The sequence below is a fragment of the Triturus cristatus genome, chromosome 4_2 (genome assembly GCF_964204655.1).
Source record: "Triturus cristatus chromosome 4_2, aTriCri1.1, whole genome shotgun sequence".
NCBI classification, from domain to species: domain Eukaryota; kingdom Metazoa; phylum Chordata; class Amphibia; order Caudata; family Salamandridae; genus Triturus; species Triturus cristatus.
Window position 1 is genome coordinate 719,922,589 of NC_140586.1, and position 22,188 is coordinate 719,944,776.

Genomic DNA, 22,188 nt, shown 5'->3' on the forward strand with positions numbered 1-22,188 from the left:
TGTCTGTTTGAAACTCCAACTACTTGGATTGTTTCACCCGATAGAGGAAGATTTTTCACTTCAGCTGATCTAACAGTTGAACGAGTAGCACCAATATCCACTAGGAAAGTAATGTTTACTTCATTCACCTTTCCATCCACAAAGGGTCCTGTCTGGTCTACCTCTAGAGTTGCGCCAAGTACGCACTCCTCTTCCTCTCCTAAGCACCATCAATAATTCTCTTCTGACTCACTCTCATCGCGTTGCCGCCAATACTGCGAAACGGCACCAGCGCGCGGTAGCTTTGTTACCGGTTCTTCGGTGTAGAATCCAGTCTCATTACTGTATCTCTGAGGATTTACGTTCTGTGGAAAAGGTGGCTTTGGCACCTGACACTGTTGGGTAACGACCTGCGGTTGGCAACTCATCTCATTCTGCACCTGTGGATTTAATGATGAATTATCACCATTAGCTCTCGGTGGCAATTTACACTCGGATTTCCAATGCCCTAATTTTCTGCAACTATGACAAGGCGATTTCTTTTTAGCTTCCTCTATGCTGATCTGTCCTTTTCCTTTTCCAATATTAGGCTTTTGTTTTGCTTACCCCATTCCACTAGCTTGCTCGATTAACTGGGCTTCTTGTTGTTCGGCTACCTTAACCTGTGCCCACATTGCCTTTTCTTTCAGCTTACAATGTTTGGCTTCAATTTCATCACTAAAATATTTTGCATGTAGTAACACTTTGTCTATCTTTTTGTTTTGCCAATCTACTGTATACTGTTTAATCATTTCACTAACTTCAGGCCTTAAACCATCAACAAATATGTACACAAAATGACTCAAATCCTTTTAATTTAATTTCTCATCTCCACAGTATTGTTTAAAAGCCAACAATAACCTTTCGTAATACGCATGCACTGATTCTTTAGCCTCCTGGTGAGTTCTGTCAATCTTTACCCAGTTAGTTTCTTTCGGAAGTACCTTATTTTTGAAAAAAGTAATTACCTGATCATATTTTTTCATCACTTCTGGATCAGGGGCTCCCGTCTTAGGATCCCTAGGATATTCTTGTGTTGGCCAATCTATTGTAATTTTACATTCTGCCCATAAATCTGCAGGTATAATTATATAAAAAAGACCATTCAGATCTATCCACAACACCTTTGAAAGTTTGACAAACCTTTCTACCTGTCGGTACCATTCAACTGGTTTTTCTCTTAACCTTGGAAAATCATTGGTAAATGACAAAATATCCTGTCTAGTCCATGGGACATGCACATATCCTCCTCCAGGAATTTCTCTCATGGGACATTCTGTTACCACTGGCTCTTTTTCTCTCACTGGGAAAGCTAGAGAGGCCTTATCTGTAATTTCCTCTCTCCTTCTAAACCAACTACTTTTCCACCGATCCACATCACCCCATTTTCTTAATAATGCAATCAGTTCTTTAATTTGGATCAGTCTCCCTGCAGTATTCAAGTTTTCAATATCCTTTTCAGAAAAATCTACCCTATATGGCTATTGCAATTACCTTATTTTCTCAAAATCGATTCCCATTTCACTCGCTGTCTCTTCTAACTTTTCATGCAAAGTCCTTGCTCTCCAAGTTATGCTTTTACATAATAACATTAACTCCTGATCTTGGTATGCTTTTCATTTTTCAGTTGGAATTGTTCCTAGGATTAACTCTTCTAATGTTACTTTTAATTTTGCTACATCTAAAGGTTGTGGTTACGTATCTTTTTTCTGTAAACTTCTTAACCAATCACTTAATTCTTCCGATGATGGTCCTACAGGGGTTGTCTCTATTCTCATTTTATCTGTCATTCTCTCTGGGGTTTCCGTTGCTGATTCTATTGTCATAGGTGTTTAACTCGCTGGACTTTGATTTACAGTTAAATTTTTAGGGGTATTTAATCCTGATATTCCTGCCGTAATCTTCCATTCATTTTCTCCGGAACCACTCCTTTCTTTCTCCTTTTGCATACCGCAATTATATGGGACTGTTAAACAATGCTCACTATCTTTTTTGTTTATCGAAAACAGGTATTACCGGTCCTATAGTTACACGCACTGTCACTGCTTCCATATTCTTAGTTAATTCTCTAATCTCCTCAGTTAATTCCAGTGTAGTTGTAGCTAACTCTGCTGATTTTTTGTTTTCAGTTCTGACGGTCTGTGACATTTCAGAATCTTTAAATGGATTATCTTTTCCCATTTGCTCAAACCTTTTATTCATTACAGTCTCCTTTGCCGGTGCACTCGGCATCACCAACGCAGAATCCTGTTGATATGGAGGTGGGTTTTTATAAAACATGTCTTCCAGCACTTCATCTTCTGATTCACTCACTCCATATCTGTAACCTTCTGGCCCTGTGTTATTTCTTTTTTCTGTGCATTTTCTGCAACTTATCTCTCCAGCGTTTCTCAGAGGAAACATACCATCAGTCATGCTCGCATTTCGCCACCTTCGCATCCTGTCATCATGACTTTCTTGAACACAATGTCTACCAAACAAATAATTATACCATCTCCCACTCCGATGCCTTTCCCTTTCATACATCTCTTCTTCCCATTCAGTCAAAGCCTCGAATTGGGTAGGTCTGGGTTTCGGTTCTAACCTCATCATCATATCTCTTAAATTTCGTAATACTGCCAAACTAAATGAACTTTTTTCCGGAAATGCTAGCACTCCATCATCTTTGGTATACTTTGCCCAATTCTCTAACCAAATACATGTATGATAACCATATTTCGCTACCATAAAAGATGCAGGCGTTTTCGGTGAAGGAAGCATCTGTCCTTCCCTAGTTACAATCGGCTTTTAAATAGGTCTTTGATTTTTCCAAACCATGATTTTTTCTCTTTCTCAGGTGGATCATAGCACATCATTTTTAATTTTTAATATCACTTCTTTCACGGCTTCTCCGTATTCTGTCCAATCCCAGCGCGACTCACACTAACGCACCAATCCTGGGCGTCTGCGTCACTCTGGTAATTCTCCACTCCCAGCACGTCTCACACTAACGCACCAATCAGTGACCTTCTACAGCTGACCAATCCCAGCGCCGTCTTTCTGACGTCAGCCTTTCTCGCTACTCCTGCTCTTGCTGACCCCTTCTTTACAAATTTTATCGGCAAACTATTTTTACGTTTCCTTGAATCAAAATCTGTTAGTAACAACATAAAACATCTCCATTGCCTGTTTCGCTAAACCAAAGAGATAGCTTTATGCATTTACACAAGAATTCTGTCTTTCCAGTAGGCAGCGCTTACGCCGATAAAGTAGCACTTCCTTCTACCTTACCCTTCTATCAAGCAAAAGGCAAACTGTTTCTCTGGGGATAAAACACATGTGGAGACTACAATGCTCCTGAGAATTATGGCCAGAGTTTCACAAGAGAACCTATTACCATGCCTCTCACATTCATTCACACAGAGATGTCCCTAACATAACACAATTCCGTGTTATCACAATTCTTGAAACCAGACAATGTTCAATTCCATGTGATTTCTCTTGCCACATAAATCCACTCCCTACTTCCCGGAAGCTTCAAATTTCCGACTACATTTAACGTAAGCAATACTCAACATAAATCGATAATCACCAAACCAATACAATAATAACCATCAATCTGCTACCAAGAAATCTGATGCTGCGCCAGGGGCAAAATTCACATATTCTCCCTATGTCACAGATATGTAATCACAACAACTCATCCATACTCTCATTCATTGGTGGGCCCATAACACCAACACGCACGCGTCATTCAATAAATCTCACTCGAATCCGTACACAGGAGGAAAGCGCTGGACATGTGGGTACCTTATTACCTATCAGGATTAATTTTCTTTACATTAATTACATTTTATACATATATACCTACAGAATCCTGACCTTAACATCAAGGCACTCCACCACTTGGTCGATGGACCAATTAGTTGGACTGGTTGATGGTGAATTAGAACCAGCTAAAACACAATTAAAGCCTAGGAACCATTTGGTATTTTCAGTAATTAATTAAAGAACCACAAACTCATTTCTTATTATTTCAACTTTGTTTATCTAATAATTATTTCTCTGCGTTAGCATTCATGCACTACAGTTCATAATATAAATTCAGTTTTATTTAAAGAGAAATCAGACATTTAGTAAATAAGCATGAATTTAGAAATGCAGTTAATTAATTACCAATTAGCAAGCGTCGACGACTTTCTGATTAGACAGTGAGTTATCCACATTCTCTTGTACAATTCCCAGGATAGGCTGTCTGACCCACAGCAAAAGATCAAACCGTCAGACGGAATACAGGATACACTGCAAACTTCTCTCCCAAAGCCAAAGAAATCCAAGGCAAACCATTTAAAAATCGCCACCAGCTCAATGCAGACCCAACGCCATGAAAGATCAACCCGATGACCACCCCCCTTTGGCGGATGAGAGCTTTATATACCCTTTTTCCCTCTTACTTCATACTAACATGCAACATTTTAGGGGTAGAGAAATGTTCTGATTGGACATTTCGGGGTTATCTGTAAGTTTTCTAAAAGTTTCCCAGGGTAAACTGGTTCTTCATGAAGACTTGGCATAGGAAGGCGCAAATTTTATAAGGTTCATTTAGCTCCCAGGCGAGAGCAGCAAATGTAACAATTTGAGGAAAAGAAGTAATCTCTCCACCGGTTCTATATTGTCCTTTCCGCTGTTCCCACACCGTCATCAGTTGGCAGGCAAACAAGTCCCTATCCTTGACAGGGAACACGGTGTCATAGACTCGGGTCATTTGGAGATCTCCAGAGCCATCCAATTCTGCGCAGAAATCATCGCGCTCACATGGTGGCGTCCGCTTCAGAGACCTCCATCTTGGGTACTGCGGCCTAGTAGACCCGAATGCCAACTTAAGCAAAAACAGACATAACAGTAATTAAAATATAGAAATGGAGATTCTAATGTTTAAACCCACACTAATCCCAATGCATATTAGTATTTCCCTAGCTGTAGCAACATTTAAAGCGATAATACCCACCATTTGATAGTTTTGAACGCACAAACAATAACAAAGCAACATAAATCATGCAATTTTCTATTTCACCACAATCTAAGGTTAGTTTAGTTTGCGTACCATAATTAATGAATTAATTATTCTGCCACGCAATTAGCATTTTATTCCCACGTGTATCTCGTGTTTGTCAAGGTGCAAAAGTTGATTAGTACATTTTCACTGCAAACAGGTTATTGCAAATTAAATTTAGAATGATTACGTAATTAATTTCATGCAATCTAGAGAAGGTATACAAAATTTTGTTTTACCTGGTCCATCACCAGCGCTAAGCAATTTTATCCGCTGGAAAGTAAATTAGGAAAAAAAAGATTTTGCGCCGTTTTGCATTACTTTTGTGACGTAGACACAGCACAAATTCTTAGTAAATCTCCCCCTCAATGTACTATTGCTGTGAGAGAATCCTCAAGTGTATTCTGTAATGAAATCTTTCTTCTTGGCTGTTTCTCGTTGGTGCAAACTCTGAGAACGGTGCAGTTGTGTACAATTGTATGAAAGACCCCGGAACCTCTATTCCCCACCATTAGAAGGTGAATCTATGCCGGATCTCATTTAGATCTTAATTTAGTTCTTTGTTATAATGATTTGTATGCCTTGCTACTAAACCTTATGAGGTCATATTTCCTGCATTTAGTCAATTCATTTCTTATATAAACTTACTAAACGTTTCCTAGTGTCTGCCATTCTTATTGAATATGGTCCAATTTTGACTTGGTTGTAATGTATTAGAGACAGGTCCAATCAGGGAGCCCCAAAGTCCGTATCAGGACTACACCGCTCCTGGTCCTAGCCATTGGTGCACTAATAAACATGATCATTTCACACAGAGATACGTACTGACAGCTCTGGTAGCAGAGGTGATAGTTCTGATTGTATCCGACCAGTTGCTGTCAAAACCGACTGGCCATAGAACAGATTACTGCACCTTCATGGTTCAAATGGATTTCCCCCCAAATTCAACTTGACCCAATTGTCCCAATCCAAGGAGATGAGATGCTTGAAGAAGGATGACGTGAGTATCAATAAGCTTTTGTTATTAACCTGTTGAGTGAAGCCTTCCCACAAATCACCACATCTACTACCTGGGAGTCCGAGATTCAGAGAATCCATAGGGATCCATTTAAGTTGAACCCGGCCCGGAAAAAGCCTAGAAAAGTCCTAATCCATTTTCAGTCTTACCTGTTAAAGGAGCAATTGTTAGGGGCTGCTTTAAAACTTAAGTCCATTCAGGTTCAAGACGTTACTTTCAGGGTCAGGTCAGACATTTCCCGGGTCACAGAGGATAGAAGATGGGAACTGGGCAAAAGAATGGATGCATTGAGGGAGTTTGGAGCACAGACACAATTGCGATTTCCGGCCTTTTTAAAAGTTGTATGGGTTAACAAAACCTACAACTTTAGATTTCCAGAGGAAGTGGATACCTTCTTGAGGCAGGCTAAAACTAGCTGATCCAGTTTTTAGGGGGTTCCATATTGTTATTGACACTATGCATTATGCACCTTCTTTTTTTTTTTCTCTTATTAGGCTGGAGGGTCCCGGCCCGAATAGGCAATATCTATTGCCAATGAGCAGTCAGGGAGGGTTCCCTCAGGGGGGAGGATGGGTTGGGGGGTTGGTAGTGGGTTTTAACAATAATCACGTTTTTTGGTGGGGAGCATTGGGAAAAAATTAAAAAAAAGCGCAATCTCAATCTCAAGTGATATAATAGCCTCCAGTAGAAGCATTTGTAGTTGCTGTAGAGTGGGAAGGCAAAACAGTGATGGAGGATAGACCCACAAGGGGAGGGAAATTCCATCTTAACCTATTAACCTGGAATGTGAATGGGTTGAGGGTGAAAGGGAGACAACGCTTGATTCTGCAATACCTAAAAAACAGTACAGCCAGTATCTTATTGTTACAGGAGACGCATTTATCACAGTCAGAATGTTTAACACTATTTGGAAAATTAAGATGGGTTGATAAGATCATAGCGACAGATCAGCAATGCTCTTCAAAAGGGGCTGCGGTAATATTTAAAAACAACTCAGGAGTAGAAGTAGTCAAGGCTCAAGTGGATAAGGAAGGGCGCTGGGTCATAGTAGCAATCAAATGCTGGGGGCTAAATATACAATAGTCAGCTATTATGGGCCTAATGATGATGATATCACCCCCCTGAACAACCTATGTCTTGCATTAGCGGATTTTGATTCAGCTTTGATTTTAGGGGGAGACTTTAATATACTTCTGAATAATAAACTTGACAGGTCCACCCCTAGAAATCAGGTAGCATTGCCGTGGGTTAAAACCATTCTTTTGGCCATGTTGAAAAACTTTAACCTTATTGACATATGGCGGAAAAAAATGGGTGAGAAGAGAGAATACACATTCTATAGCAAGAAGAACTCCCACTATTCAAGGACAGATTACATGTTTATGGAGCATTCCGATCTGGACAAAATTTTGCACAATGGAATATCTCCCTATACATTTATCCGACCACGGTGCTATACTTCTGAAATTGGAACTCCCTACAGAAGTATTTCCGACAAGGTGGACCTTAAATAGAAGATTCCTTTTACAGCCCTCAACTCCGGGCCTTTAAAGTTAGAATCTGCCCGTTTTTTCCAGGAGAATTTAGGTTCGACTAGTTTACATGTGGTATGGGACACTTTTAAAGCCTGCCTGAGGGGTATACTAAAAGGCGCAGTAGTGGGCTGGGACAGGGCTGAGAGAAAAGAATTAGCCGACCTAGAAACAGACTTGGCAGGGGCAGAGACCGATTTAAAAGCTAGTAGTTCTCCTGGAGCGGATAATGTAAACTTAATTAAGAAAGTTGAAGAATTGCAGTTGAGGTTTAAACTGAGGTCTGAGGAAATCCTACGTCAAAAGTGGGAGATAAGTAAAATGAGGGACTTCGAACAGGGGGAGAATTGTGGTAAACTCCTGGCAGGGTCGATAGAACCAATAATAATATCACTAAAATTAAAAGGGGCTCTCAAATCCTGGAGGATAAGGGTAGTATAGCATCTGCTTTTACGCACTTTTTTCAGCAACTTTATGAGGATCATCTCCAGGTGTCAGAAGACCACATGGATAGATGGCTTAGAGACAAATATCTCCCTACATTACCCGTGGGCAGCCATGGAATTCTTACGTCTGCAATAACAAGTCTAGAGATTTCAACTATCTTAGATGCTGGGAGGAAGGGGAAAGCAGCAGGTCCGGATGCAATTCTGATCGAGGTCTATATGATTTTGAGCGAGGAGATCATGCCGGTTTGGTTGAAATTGTTTAATAGCGTTCTAGACGGTACTTCCCCTTTGCCTGATACCTGGAGCAATGCAGTCATCGCATTGATTTTAAAGCAAGGGAAGAACCCAGCTCAGTGCCAGTCATATCGACCAATTTCTTTGCTTAACGTGGACTATAAAGTTTTTGCTGGGGTTCTAAATGCTCGGCTTAGTAAAGTTGTTGGGTCGATAATTCATCAGGACCAAAAGGGCTTCTTGCCTGGCCGCCAGATGTCAGATTTAACACAGACTCTAATAGGGTCCATTGACCTTGCCTCGACACTGGGCCTTCGTCTCTCAATCATCACTGTCGACGCAGCCAAGGCCTTCGACCGTGTGAACTGGTTATTCTTAGATAGGGTTTGGAAGGTCTTTGGCTTCCCTGATAGTTTTAGGCTAGTGCTGAAAGAAATATTTAAATCCCCACGGGCTCAGATTCTATTCGATGGAACCCTCTCCCCTGTAGTCAAGATCGGGCGGGGAACTAGGCAGGGCTGTCCCCTTTCCCCCATTTTATTTGATCTATATATAGAACCACTAGCCCAGAGTATAAGGCTAAACAAGAAGATTGTTCCCTTCGAGATAAATGGGTCTACACGAAAGTTAGCATTGTATGCTGAAGACTTGATCCTCTTATCATCCAATGTTAGCATTACACTCCCAGAGCTTGAGGTCGAAGCCCAAACCTTTGGAAATTTGCCAGGTTACGAGATAAATAATGAGAAAACCGAGATCATGGCCTGGAACATAAATGACCCGATGAGGATTTTTGCTAAAGAACTTAGATACTTAGGAGTCATAATTACTCAAGACCTCGCCAAAATCCCCAAGACCAATCTAGATAGAGTCTCAAAGGAGGTTGATATCTTACTTAAAAGATGGCAAAGTATTAAACTATCGTTGTATGGTCGAGTTAACCTGATCAAGATGTGTGTACTCCCAAAGTATACGTATCTTTTTAACAACATCCCATTGGAGTTTCTTAAACCAGATATCCTCAAAATCCAGAGTAATATATCCTCCTTTATCTGGGCCAATAAAGTGATCCGGTTATCTTGGAAAAAACTCAGGCGCAAACTTCAGCGAGGGGGGGGGCCCTTCCAGATTTCCAGTTGTATTGCTGGGCTTACCAATTAAAGAATTGCAGAATGCTACTGCTCTCCCCCGACAGTTCATTGATAGGTTGCATGTTTAAAGCTATGCTAGTAGGGGAAGAGGAGTTAGGTTTTATGTATAAATTCGGCTCTCCAAAATTTTGCAAAAAAATCCGCTTAAAGACTCTGCGTTCGACGGCTAGGCTTTGGTCAGACTGCCGAAACTGCTTGGGACTATCGTATTACAGCGATTGGGCGCCGGTTTGGGACTCTCCTGGCACACCTGAGTGTCTTATGGATTCCCTCGCCCGTCCACTAAAAGAGGCAGGGGTTGTATTTTGGAGAGATCTGGTACTTGGCGATAAATGCCATCGCTGGGAATACTGGAACCACACCACCAATTGCACTTTGTCTAGGTTCAAGTTTTACCAGCTTTGTTCTTGGTGTAACTGTCAATCCTGGCCAATCGTGCACGATAACAACATGGAATGTGAGCTACAGGATCTAGCTCCAAGGAAAAAAAAAAAGGAGGTGGCACAATGGTATAACCATCTCTTGGCAGCTACAGATAAGAAGATGAACCTACCCTATAGAATCTGGGAGAGTCACTTGCCGAAGGAAGATCTGGAAACTTTATGGCAAGTATCTCTAGACATTCTTTACCCCTTAATTAAATCTGCCGCACTCAGGAAAAACCACCTTTTTACACTCCATCGAGTGTACTGGTCCCCTTTCAAGCTGTCCAAGATAAAGGGCGGTGGAGTAGCCAGCTGTACAAGATGCGGCCACCAGAACGCGGATGATATCCATGTATTTGCATCTTGCTCCAGGATACAGGAATTCTGGGTAGATGTGGGTAAGACCATTTCCGGAGCCATGGTTGCAATATAGATGTAAGTCCATCTCTCATATTATTTGGTCTTACTCCAGCACTGGGGGGAGTGTTGGCCCCGATAGGGCCTAACCAAAGGTTGTTTTTTTATTTGATTTTGCTGACCAGGAGGGAGATTTGTAAGTTGTTGCGCCGGAAGACTCACCCTACTTGGTCTGCTTGGTGGAGCTCTGTTAGATATTTTAGAGCATTAGACCAAAGAGTAAATGATTATAGGGAAAGCGTAGAGAAGGGGCGGTTCTGGGATCTTCTGGATCTTCTAGATAATGGAACATCGGGTTGAGTGTAGGGAGAGGACAATGACCCAATGATTAAAACCTCTGGTCAGCTCAAGTGGTGTGTTATGGGTACACTCCTCGTAAAGAACACCAGCTGAGAGTGGATCCACCAAGCTATTGGCATAAAAGGGTTCGGATCGAATGGGTGCCATAGCTGCAGAGGTCATATGAGATGAGTCAAAAAAAAAAAAATAATGAGAAAGTTGCATGCAAAAAATAGTTAACACCAAAGCAGTGTGTGGTGGGAGTTGTAGTGGGAGCATTGTGGCGGGTTGCATTTTGAGAAGAATTATTATGTGGCTTTAGCTGTTGAATTTGTGGGAGCAATAGTAATTGCTTTTTGTATTATATTTTTGGGGTTTTAAAGTTGACAAACGGATGAGTTGTTATAGAACTGATATAAGAGCTGAAGAGAGTTACCTCAACTTACAGTAATGAATTGTTGAATTTGTCTGCTAGGTGAGGTGTACTGTGAGGCACTGTCATTTACACCAAGACCAGGATGTAATATTTTTTCTTTTTCTTGTGTAGACTTACTAATTGAACTTGGTGGCGGTTCATTCCTTGGTGCTTGGGAGTAAGCTCACTGAGCAGGGTGACCTCCGCTAGTCAAACGTCTACCATTGTGTGAAAGAAGGTAGTATTCATGCAATGGTAGAAACTTTAGCTTAGTTGGAGCAGGCAGACAAAGAAAAAGGTTGCTAAGAAAGATGGGGAGGGAGCCACTGCATGTGCGCGCATGCGCAATGGCTAGTATTGGTATCAGTTCCGAAGTTCTAAGGAGCGCGCTGGTCACAATGGCAGCCATCTTAGAGAGGAGGTATCTCCCACTCAGAGCACTATTGCAAAGTGATGTTAACTACAAAGAGTGCAGATGAGAGAGGAAAATAAATAAAATTCGTGACTGGGTAGGCATGCAAGTGCCAGCGCCGCTCAAGCCTAGTCAGTTTGAAATTAAAATGAAAGTTGTTGGTGTGGTAATGTCAGCCTATGGGAGTCAGGAAAAAGAAATGGAAAGTGGGTCGCTGTAAGCTTGCTTGTTGTAGAAAAGCGTAGGGCCCAGAAGGGATAATATGTTGGGTACAGCAGTGGTACAGTGCTAATGTTGGATAGTGCACTCCAGGAATGACAGTGTCCACACACACGTATTCACAGTGACACGGTGATGGGACGTATCATAGTTTTAACAAGCATTTGCAATGCAATAGGTCTCGCATTATAAAAGTGTGAGCAGTTGGCATTGCTAATAATAATGCATCACTAGCTATTGGCATTGTAAATCATAATGGCATTTATTTATGTGTTTGTTTTATAAAATAGATAAAAAAGGCATTGTCATGAACAATGCCAATAGCTTAAACTTTTGCAAACGCGAGACCTATTGCATTGCAAATGCTTGTCTTTGTTTGCTGGAGTTATCCACAATCGTCGGCCCACGCACCCTTGTCATTGACATCATCAGATACGTCATCCTCAATGGAGATCACCTAAATACTGATTTTAATATAATTTCTCTTTGGGCTTTTAAACGTGTTTCTGTCTGCTGAGGAATGTAGATATTTATTTTTCCTACTATAATGTTATGAGTGCACATTGGTATTACTGTCTGCAGGCCTGCGGTGTTGGTGCCAACGTGAGAAACATTTAAACAGTGTCACAACGCGTTTGTAGATCGCCTCAATGTTGGCAATCTTTATTACAGCTGGGATTTTGGTTTTTTTTTTAGGTCTGCACAAATGTGCTTTTTTTCCAACCTTTGCAAAAGTTTGTAGCAACGTTCAATGAGATACACCAACTCGAAGTGGGACACCAACACGTTCTACTTTTTTCACTCAATTAAAGATTTATAAAGTGCAACAAATCATCTGTGAGGGTCTCAAGGAGCTAGAATGGCCAGTTGCTTGGTGGTCATCTGCAATCTTCAAATTGACAAAATCTTCAGCAAAGTTCTGAAGTTGAACATCCACACCATAATAATCCACATTTGTAAAGCGTGAACAATCACCCGTAAGGGTTTCTAGGCGCTGGGGGCCGTCGGGAAGATGAAGCAAGCTATTGCCCAGAGTCACATGGTGCTGGGCTAATCTGCCGCCGGGGATCGAACCGTGATCCCCAGATTCCGGAGTCAGTCGCCCTGGTCGCGGCGCCACACCTCTTCCCTTCCCATAAGAACGCCCTCACTACATAATTTGTCTATCGCACTCTGTGACAACTATTTAAAGGGGCCCCATTTCCATACTTCCACTGGCGGATCATCGAATGTCAGCATAAACTCTGGCCTTTCTCACACACATTTGGGAACTGGCTTTGGCATTAAGCCAAACCCTGCTTACAATTATACCGCCGCAACTACATTAGGTGCACTCTCCTTATCTTGTATTACAAGGAGTGATACTTGCATCCCACACTTCTGTGATGTAACTTTCACCACGTGCAACCACATTGGTCTCCAAGATTTGCTATATTTCCATGCTACGCGCCCACCCATGTTCACACAGTAACTATATGCTGTATATGACTAAGAGGTTATAAGAGAAGTCATCGGAGATGCCATCAAAGATGTCATTTAACACGAAATGATTGATGTAATGTGAGGTAATAAGCAATGCATGGCAGGGCTGCATGTTTTGGTTAGCTCAGTGAACTATAACTGCTGAATTTCAGTGTTTTTTGTTTTTAAATGTTAGTTTTATTTTGACATCTAATTATGACATCACTTTAACCTTTCTTTTTTATGTGAATCAATATATAGTGTGTATGTGTATATCTATATACATGTAATTGCACATGGATTAGTTTTAAAATACACACTAAAGTTACATAACAGGGATTCATTAACAGCGTCTCGCGCACATCTGCCTTTTAAAGAAAGCTCGGTTGGCTAGTGCACCTGTTGTAGAACTGTACGAGTCAGTTTAATCAGAGTTGCTGAGCAGACACATTACTTTAACCCGTCCACGTGTACGTAAATGGCTACATTTCTTGCATTCTGGTACTTGTAGTTTTTCCTGGTACCATATGTGTCGGAATGGAAAGGTCGTACTGGACGAGGTATTCACACCTGGCCTGGTACATAATCCCAAGTGGCCCCTTGGCCAGACCAGCCCAGTCATGGCTCTTTAGGCAACATTTGTGTACTGATATACTGGACCGATTCATACAATGTTAAATGGGAAACTACCAGCCCCAGAATGCAACATCCCGTTGACTAATAAGACATGGCTGATGAAAGGAGTCGGGCATGACGTGGGGCTGCGGGACAGCTAAGCCAGTATTACAACTCGAGATCTTTGCACTAAGTTTGGTCACAAAAGCTTCCGTCAGAGCAGCTCGCGGGCTTTCGAGGGTTACACCGCATGGTGAAAACAAGTTCTATTTGCTGCTCTGTGCCCGGGGTCCCTGCTGCTGCCCACTGGTCTGGCAGTGCCCCGAGTGCGCTCTGCATTATTTGCCTTGCTGGCATTGCGTCAGTCCGTGCCAAGCCCACAGCAGAGGCCGTCTCAAAGGTCAGGAAGTCCGCCGACCGCGCCCCGTCTGGAGTAGTGCCTGGAAGCGTTTAGTAATGAACAAGTGAGCTGTTCCCGCCTCGCAGCTTCTCCCGCGTCTCCTCCCACTGCTCAATAATAAATGCGAGAGTTGCCGACTTCGGAACGGAGAAACTAAGGAGCATATTAACAAGCCAGGCGACAAAATTATCGCCGCTTTAGCGGCAGAAAACTGCCGCTAAAACGGCGATAATGGGCTTGATAATATGCTCTATGGAATTCCAATTGAAGCCTATGTTAAATGTGAATGACATCTAACATGGGCTTCAATTAGAATTCCATAGAGCATATTATCAAGCCTATTATCGCCGCTTTAGCGGCAGTTTTCTGCCGCTAAAGCGGCGATAATTTTATCACCTGGCTTGTTAATATGCCCCCAAGTTTGAGCCTCTGCGTCCGTTCAACATCCTGTGATTCTGGGCAAATCACTTCAAATTCAGGTGCCTGCCATAAATGAATATGTCTGCAAGTGGTGCTCCGGAAAAGCACGGTGTAGATGGTTAAGTGCTGGTGCTGAGCACCGGAAACCACCGACTCAAATTAAGAACTGCTTAAAAAGAAAAGTGAGAATAGCTCTTGCAACTGACCTCTGTACAACCGGCCGGCGGCTGTTTGCGTGTAGCATGTGGGCCCTAATGCGAACTCGAGTTGGGGCCACTCGTGTTTCATCCTTCAGAACTCCTTAAATGGATGCCATTGATTTGAGCAGCAGCGCCAATAAGGATGAAGCAATTTAGCCCGTGGTCATCGGCTTTTCTTTGTGAGAGACCCCAGGGCTTGTAAGGGGTTGGATTGTTCCACTTTATTGAAAACCTAATTTTAGCCGTCAATGAGCCCTGGGTTGTGCTTGGCACTTTTAGCTAGTATTGAGTATTAATTAGTAAATGCGTGACTACAGGTCCCAGAATGCAAAGGGCTAACTGAATAAAAACGAAAGCTGGCTGATGGATCCATGGCCGCTATAAACAGTGCAGTAGGCCTATATTTTGGGGGACAATACACCACTGCAACACTACCTGCATTGTGTTTCAGAAGAACTGCAGTCTGTGCAGCCGCTGCACGATCTAAGCAGGCCTCAGAAGAGAGCCTTTCCAGGCTAGGCAGTGGCAGGAACAGAGTTAATCACCGCAAGTGTAGAGTGCATTTCTAGAAATAGTTCCAAAATATGTTGAGACAGACACGAGAAATGCAGCCAGTCTTCTTTTCGTGCATTGCTATTTTACTGTTCAATGTCTTCCTAAACAAGACCGGGTCTGAGAGAGGGAGGGGTCGGGTGAGTCTCAGACAAACGCCACAGTTCAGGAAAGAAGACGGATTGGCGTGGGGAGAGACGGGAGGACGAGAGAACAAAGAGAGATAGAGAAGGGGGCAGAGAGAGTAGAGGCACGAAGAACAAGAAGGGCTGGGCGAGAAGGGAGGGGGGAATGCCAGCAACAGAGGAGCCCGCGAAAGTGAAAGTGATCGTGATTACGATCGCTACTGAGGAAAGACACATGGCGCTGCGCGCGTGCACGTTCACGTGCACTGTAGCTTTAGGCCACGGCAGCACTTTGAGAAGCCCACATATAAAATGTCTCTTCGAGCCTTTGGCTCACGAGACCTAAAAAGGGGGGTTTCGCTCTTGGATGGAGGAGCTGGTTTATGCTCTGTTTTAGGCTCTGCTGAGACTGTTCCAGGGTGTGTTATCGTTCAAGCATGTTTCGTGACTGGATAAACGATATCTCCAGCTTTGTTCCTTCTGGAATAGCTGCTGTTGGATGTTCGGCATGTTGGGGTCCAAGGTTTCTATAATGACCCAGCGCATGTCATTGGTGGTATGTCCAGCATCCAGAAAGTGGTTAGTCATTTTGGTCATGTTTTTCTTACATCTTATTGTACTCCGATGTTCACAGATTCTGGTCTTGACCCTCTGGTTGGTCATTCCAATGTAAGTGAGGTTGCATGGACATAGAATGCAATATGTGGCGTGCGATGTATTACAGTTGGTGTGTTGTCGCAGTTCCCACGTTTGCCCAGGTTCCAGATGGAGAATTTTTGTGGTTTCAGTCAGGTGACAAACACTACAATTGTACACTGGCAATTGTTTGCAGCAGAGGGACCACCAAGACCAAGTAAGACAATGCGTGCTCCATAGGGGAGCCCCCTCACAGAGCCCGCAACGATCTTCGTACTTACTATTATTGCCATTTCTTGCAGATCGGTTCTTGGATGAACATCCCTCATCCCGAGCCCCGATTTTCCCGCCTAATATACCTATACATTGTAACTATGATCATTTTCTGTGCTTGCTTTACCACTGTCTCAAGAGTTTTTATTAATCACTTTTGGTCTTAGTAGTATCCAGTCACATTACTATATGTACATGCTCTTGACCACCAGCGCACTATGCGCCCAGGACCACTCGTCACAGCGCCAGTGGCCTTATCTCATTTACATAGCCCACAGACTACACAGGGTGCTGTCTCATTATCTCTAACGGTCTCCTCCCACTAAGGAGCCAGACAAGCGCCACTTTCTCAGTCTAAGATTAGCACCTATAACTTTTTACTCAGAGCGAGTTTAGCGCATATAATCAAATCGCGCACACCCTCTATTTGCCCTTGCCGTCCTTCCCTAAATGTTGACGCAGCATGCATAGTACCACCTACATGCAGCCACAAGCATGGGCTACATGCCATTCACTGTAGTAGTCATAGAGACACTTGACTACAACACTTCTTTTACCACTAAGATTGCATTTTATGTTGCGAAATTATATGTCTCGTTATGTCTCTTCTTTTTCCAACAGGTATTTTTCAAGTGTCAGTGAGTACGCTGACATTTTTTTACCGCACACCTTAGCACGTGTGCAGGTATAACAAAAGGTTTCATGTGGCACTAGTCACCTTTGCCACTCACAAATCACTCACCTGGTCCTGAAGAAAGCCCTTTTCACCTTTTTGTACGGGCTGAAACATGTAGACCGCCACACATAGTCAACTCATGGTACTAATTCCAGATTAGTTGCACTACACATATATTTTTTAACCATATCCTGAGCCGCCATTATTGAAGTCATAGGAAAGGATTCTCAGAGTTATTTTTAACTGTAAATAAATCACCTCACACCACATTTATGCACAACACCTGCTCCGCTGTAATCAGGCATCGTAGCACAACCGGGAGGCATTCGGCTGCTCGGTTGGGACCCCAATGATGAAGCATGACAACAACTAGGTTGGTGTGTGAGGGGTCTTTTAATAACACCTAATGGGTCCATATTCTTACTACTCACAGTGATTTAATTTTAGACACATAGTGGGTCTGTCCACATTGTTCAAGAAAGGGTACACACATGCATATGGCTGAGCAAATAACAAGAATACACATTCAAAGATGGGGAATTGTGAGTCTCATTGAGCAGGACTTCCATATTCATAGAACAGAAATTTTGATGAGGAGAATGTACAACTTAAAACCTCAGTCAAGAGCCACAGAATTTGAAGCTGTAAGTCTTTGAGAGCAAATAGTGAATGAGAAGAAAAGAAAAATATATGAATTAAAAATCCTCAATAGGGCTCATGCATAGAGAAGCGTGAAAGACGAGGAAATGCAGAGAAAATGAAGGGAGGAAGTCTATCCCTTGATAGAAAGTGAAGAGAAAGAAAAGGAGAAACTTAAAAAGAAGACATAAGCAGAGTAAGAAGGAGGATGCCCTCATAGACAAGCTCCTCAACATGAGATATAATGCAGCAGCCACTGCACCAAGTGCCACAGCCCTGGCAGTAACCGAGTCCGGGACAGTCGCAGAAGCTCGCACACCTCCAAGCTATATAGAGACCACTGTATCTTCCCTAGTCTGGATCCCAGTGCCTATAGCAACAAATGCACCATCGGGTACATTAACCGCTTCCCCAGCCGAGTGCTGTTTCAAATCCACCTATCGAAAGTGTACCTCAGGACTCTGCAATGAGACCTGGGGTAATGGCTCCAGCACCATTGCAAAGAGAGAATTTGACTAGTACTGTGACATTAGGTCAGACGATCATTCCAGCCTTACCAGTCAACCTGCCAAGCTTAGGGCAAACCCCACAGCAATTTAACATTGTCCAGCTAAAAACCGAATTCAAAGAAATCATTAAAGGAAATGTGGGAATGGATTTCCGAGGGCATTACAATGAGAACGAGCTGCTCAACATCAGCAAGGAAGCAGCGAGTGGCAAGAGAGGTGCATACGGGAATTGAAAAGCTGACAGACGAGCGTGCGATTGACATAATTCAGAGTAAGAAGTTGCGGGACAATGTTAGGATGACAATAGTTGAGAATGAGTTAAAATAGAACTAAGGACCCATGTAAGGGAATTTTTTGAGAGCATTAGGGAATGGAGCAAGACTGAAAAATTCTGAAAGCTGTGGTCCAGAAAAGAGAAGGTCAGGTTAAAAAAAAGAAAAAGGTTCCTAAGGAAGATGGGGAGGGACTGTGAATGCGTATTGCTTGAAAGAAGTACAAGGGGGAGCATGCATACATGGTTTGTGGTCAAGATCAGATCTTTTCCATTTCACAAACTCCCTACCAAAACTTGAAGAGAATCCTGCTAAGTGGTATACACTGATGGAACATATTGTGCCGATTTCAAAGGTCCTGTGGGAAGATTTGGACATGTTATTTGAGGTGGCAGTCCAAAAGGACTGGTGGGCAGAATGTAAGAGAGCAGTTGATTGGCCAACACAGGAACCTACTAGAGTGGCAGGGACAAATTCACTTTTGCCCATAGTCAAAACTAAATATGACGAAATCATAAAACATTTAAAGACAAAAGTTCCCCACAGAGAAATGAATTGGCCTCGATTTTCTGAACCTTTCAAGAGCCTTAAGAGTCTGTGCATGCTTATTTGGAGAGGTTAATGTTGGTGTACAGGGAACATAGCGGAATGAACGATCCACTTGGAGCAACATGGGAGGGTTTCTTGCCTCATTTGTGCCGGAACTGGAAATCAGTAACCAGATTATTAAGGTGCCAGAGTAAACAGATTCATGAGATCCTGCTTACACAAAATATTGCAGTGACATGCTTGGAGCCAGGCAAAAGGGGTTTAAAGAAAGGTACATGATAGCCCAAATCCAGTTAGCACAGAGTGGAGGCACTAAAGGGACTTAAAGTTCCCCTTCAATGTCCTGAAGTGAACCCCAGTTGCAGGATGACAATGCAAGGAGTTTCCATGACATATGGAGGGTATACCCTGGGAGTAGGGAGAGGTTGAGGTAATGTTCCAGGAACTACAATAAGTGCCCTAAAGAAAGTTACCCCTTGCCACATTTGCAACATGGTCGGGTACTGGAAGCAGGCGTGTCAATATAATTACAACTGAGTTGTGATTGATACCCAAGATGCAAATCTCCCGGCGAAGCAAGAGATTTCCCAAATACATAGATCCCCTAGAGCCCTGTAGGTCCCAAAGTTTGACATGCCACAGAATTTCCTAAAACCAATCATGACCCTACAAAAGGCAAACAAAGAGTGGAGTGTAGTTCAGGTTCTCTGAAAAATTAACAAAATTGTCATTCCATGGTAACCAGTGGTACCATAAACTGATGTGAACTTCTTCCAAAATCCCCCAGAGGCCGAGTTGTTTGCGGTCATTGTCCTCTGTCAAGCCTTATTCTCCGGTCCATTACATGAAGATGTAGCGTCCTCCCCAGCCTGGGTACATGTAAAAGATCACATCACACACGTAGCTCAGTATTATGCGTCTTTTCATTCAAAGTGCAACCGTTAACTGAAAGTACTACGTCATGAAATTTCTTAACCCAATCACTTACGTCACTGTTCTACGGAGTCCGTCAGTGACCAGAGGGGTTCCGTTATCTCTAATATATACAGCACTACATATCCCCCCTTGTTAAATAAAAAGTACCAAAAAAATACATATATACCTCATAACTCTTGAATGAGTCGTCGAGCATCTCGAATCAATCTTCCAGATCTCATTGCTTTAGGAAATATATACGAGAGGCATCCGTGGCAGGCACAGATGACACAGACACAGGTGCAGTCCTTGGACTCCCCTGACCCCCAGATGGAATGGTCTCACTCTAAACATCTATAGTCAACGAACCTCGAGGCAGGTGTTTGAAATAAGAAGAATCTCTTGTGATGGACTTTACAGGACAATGAGCAGTCACCAGGTGTCCTTTTTTTAGTGACAACCATCTGTGGGTCAGCATCAAAAGGAGCATCAGACTTGCATTTCCGTTTCTGCCTGACAATGACTTGGTCTCCTCTTTTGAACACAGTGCTTCAAGCAGAGCGGTGTCTATCCACATAGGTATTAATTTTTCATTTTGTGAGAAGAATTAGTCGTGAGAAGTTTATCAAGGTCAGAAGATCTCTCAGTGGTCCATTGTGGCAATTTGTTTTCCATGGCTGTCCCAAACATTAAGGTGGCAGGGCTTTCCCCTGTGGTAGAATGGGGAGTTGACCTGTATGCAATAGAGTGAAGAACTGATTTGATTTCAAGCTTTTCCAGTGCAGCGTGATGAACAGTCTTCTTGAGTGTGCTCATAAATCGCTGTACAACACCATTCACCTGTGACCAGAGAGGTGTGCTTTTCTGATGCGTGCCATTTAGGAGAGTGAGAAAATTTTTAAATTCTCGACTATTGAAAGGCGGGCTATTGTTATATTTTGAAATTGAAGGAACACCCCATGTTGGTAAAATACTTTCCGATCTTTCAATGACTCTGTCATGCGTAGTTGACGACAGATCTTCCACAAGGGGAAAAAAGGAGTATTCATTGACAATTACTAGTAGATGATGTCCATTGTCAAGGGGTTCGAAAAATCTATTGCAAACTTCTCCCATGCATGCTTTTCAAGATCAGACATGCCTAACAGTTACAAGTTTTTTTGGATGACAAGCAACTGCACAAATGACATACCCTTAATTCCTTTTCAACTCTTTCATCAAGACAAAGGAATCACACCCAGCCCTTTAGGGCTTGTTTAGTAGGAACAACTTCACGATGTCCCTCATGTGCCAGTTCAATGACTTGTTGTCTCAGACTCTCAGGTATGAAAATTCTTGACCCTGGTAAGATAATGCCTTCTGAGATAACGGAAAGTTGTTCCTGCACATTTTTCACATTTTTGAATTTCCGGTATTTAAGGTCATCATTAAGAGATCAAGTATGTTTTCGCTGCGATTGATGTGTAAAAATGACTTTAAGTATTAGCAAATCTCTCTCCATGCTCATGGTAACAATGATTTGTTCCACTGATATGGCAGCATAGGTACTGGATTTTATGATTACGTTAACATAAGCATCAGCCACTTTAGTAGTAGTGCTATTACACAGTATTGGGACACGTTAGAAGTAGTCAGCAGGATTTTGATCTTTTCCCGGACAATGCACAATCATATATTCATACTCCTGCAATTGCAACCCCTACCTCTCAATGCGTGAGGGCATATTGGCTTCAGGATTGCCAAAGATGGTGAATAAGGACAACCGTGAAGTGCTTTCCATGCCGGAACACATGTTAATGCTCACTATCCCACACCACAGTAAGTCTTTCTTTTTCAGGTTGTGAATAAGCATGTTCCGTCTGTGACAAACTCCTGCTAGCGTATGTCATGCCCCGCGGTCCTGCCCCTGAGTGCAGTGCGTATTTAAACGGCAAAGGGCGTGCAAACGCCGCTTCGCGTTCTTGCACTGAGCCCCATTTCCGTCCCGTGTGTTGTTGCCTGACTTCCGGTTGACGTATTTCCGGTTTCCAGTTTCGTAGTGGCGGACGAGTCGAAGAGGACGAGTCCCGGCTCCAGTATTGTTATCGCTGTTGGTCCTGGTGAAGCGTGGTGAAGCGTAGCGGTGCTCTCTCCATACGAGCGGCCGCGCGTGTTGCACCTGCCCAAGTAAGGTCTGCTTGTCCGTTAGTAGTGTGGGGGTCACCAGTCAATCGTCTCTCCTTACTTTAGAGACAGAGGTTGGTAGGCGGTTCATGGGTCCCCTTCTCTAGCACTGCGTGTCTTGCTGACTTCAGTAGAAGCTGATCAGGCTGGTGTGGTGTTGTGTTTTAGCCTGCTGTTAAGGC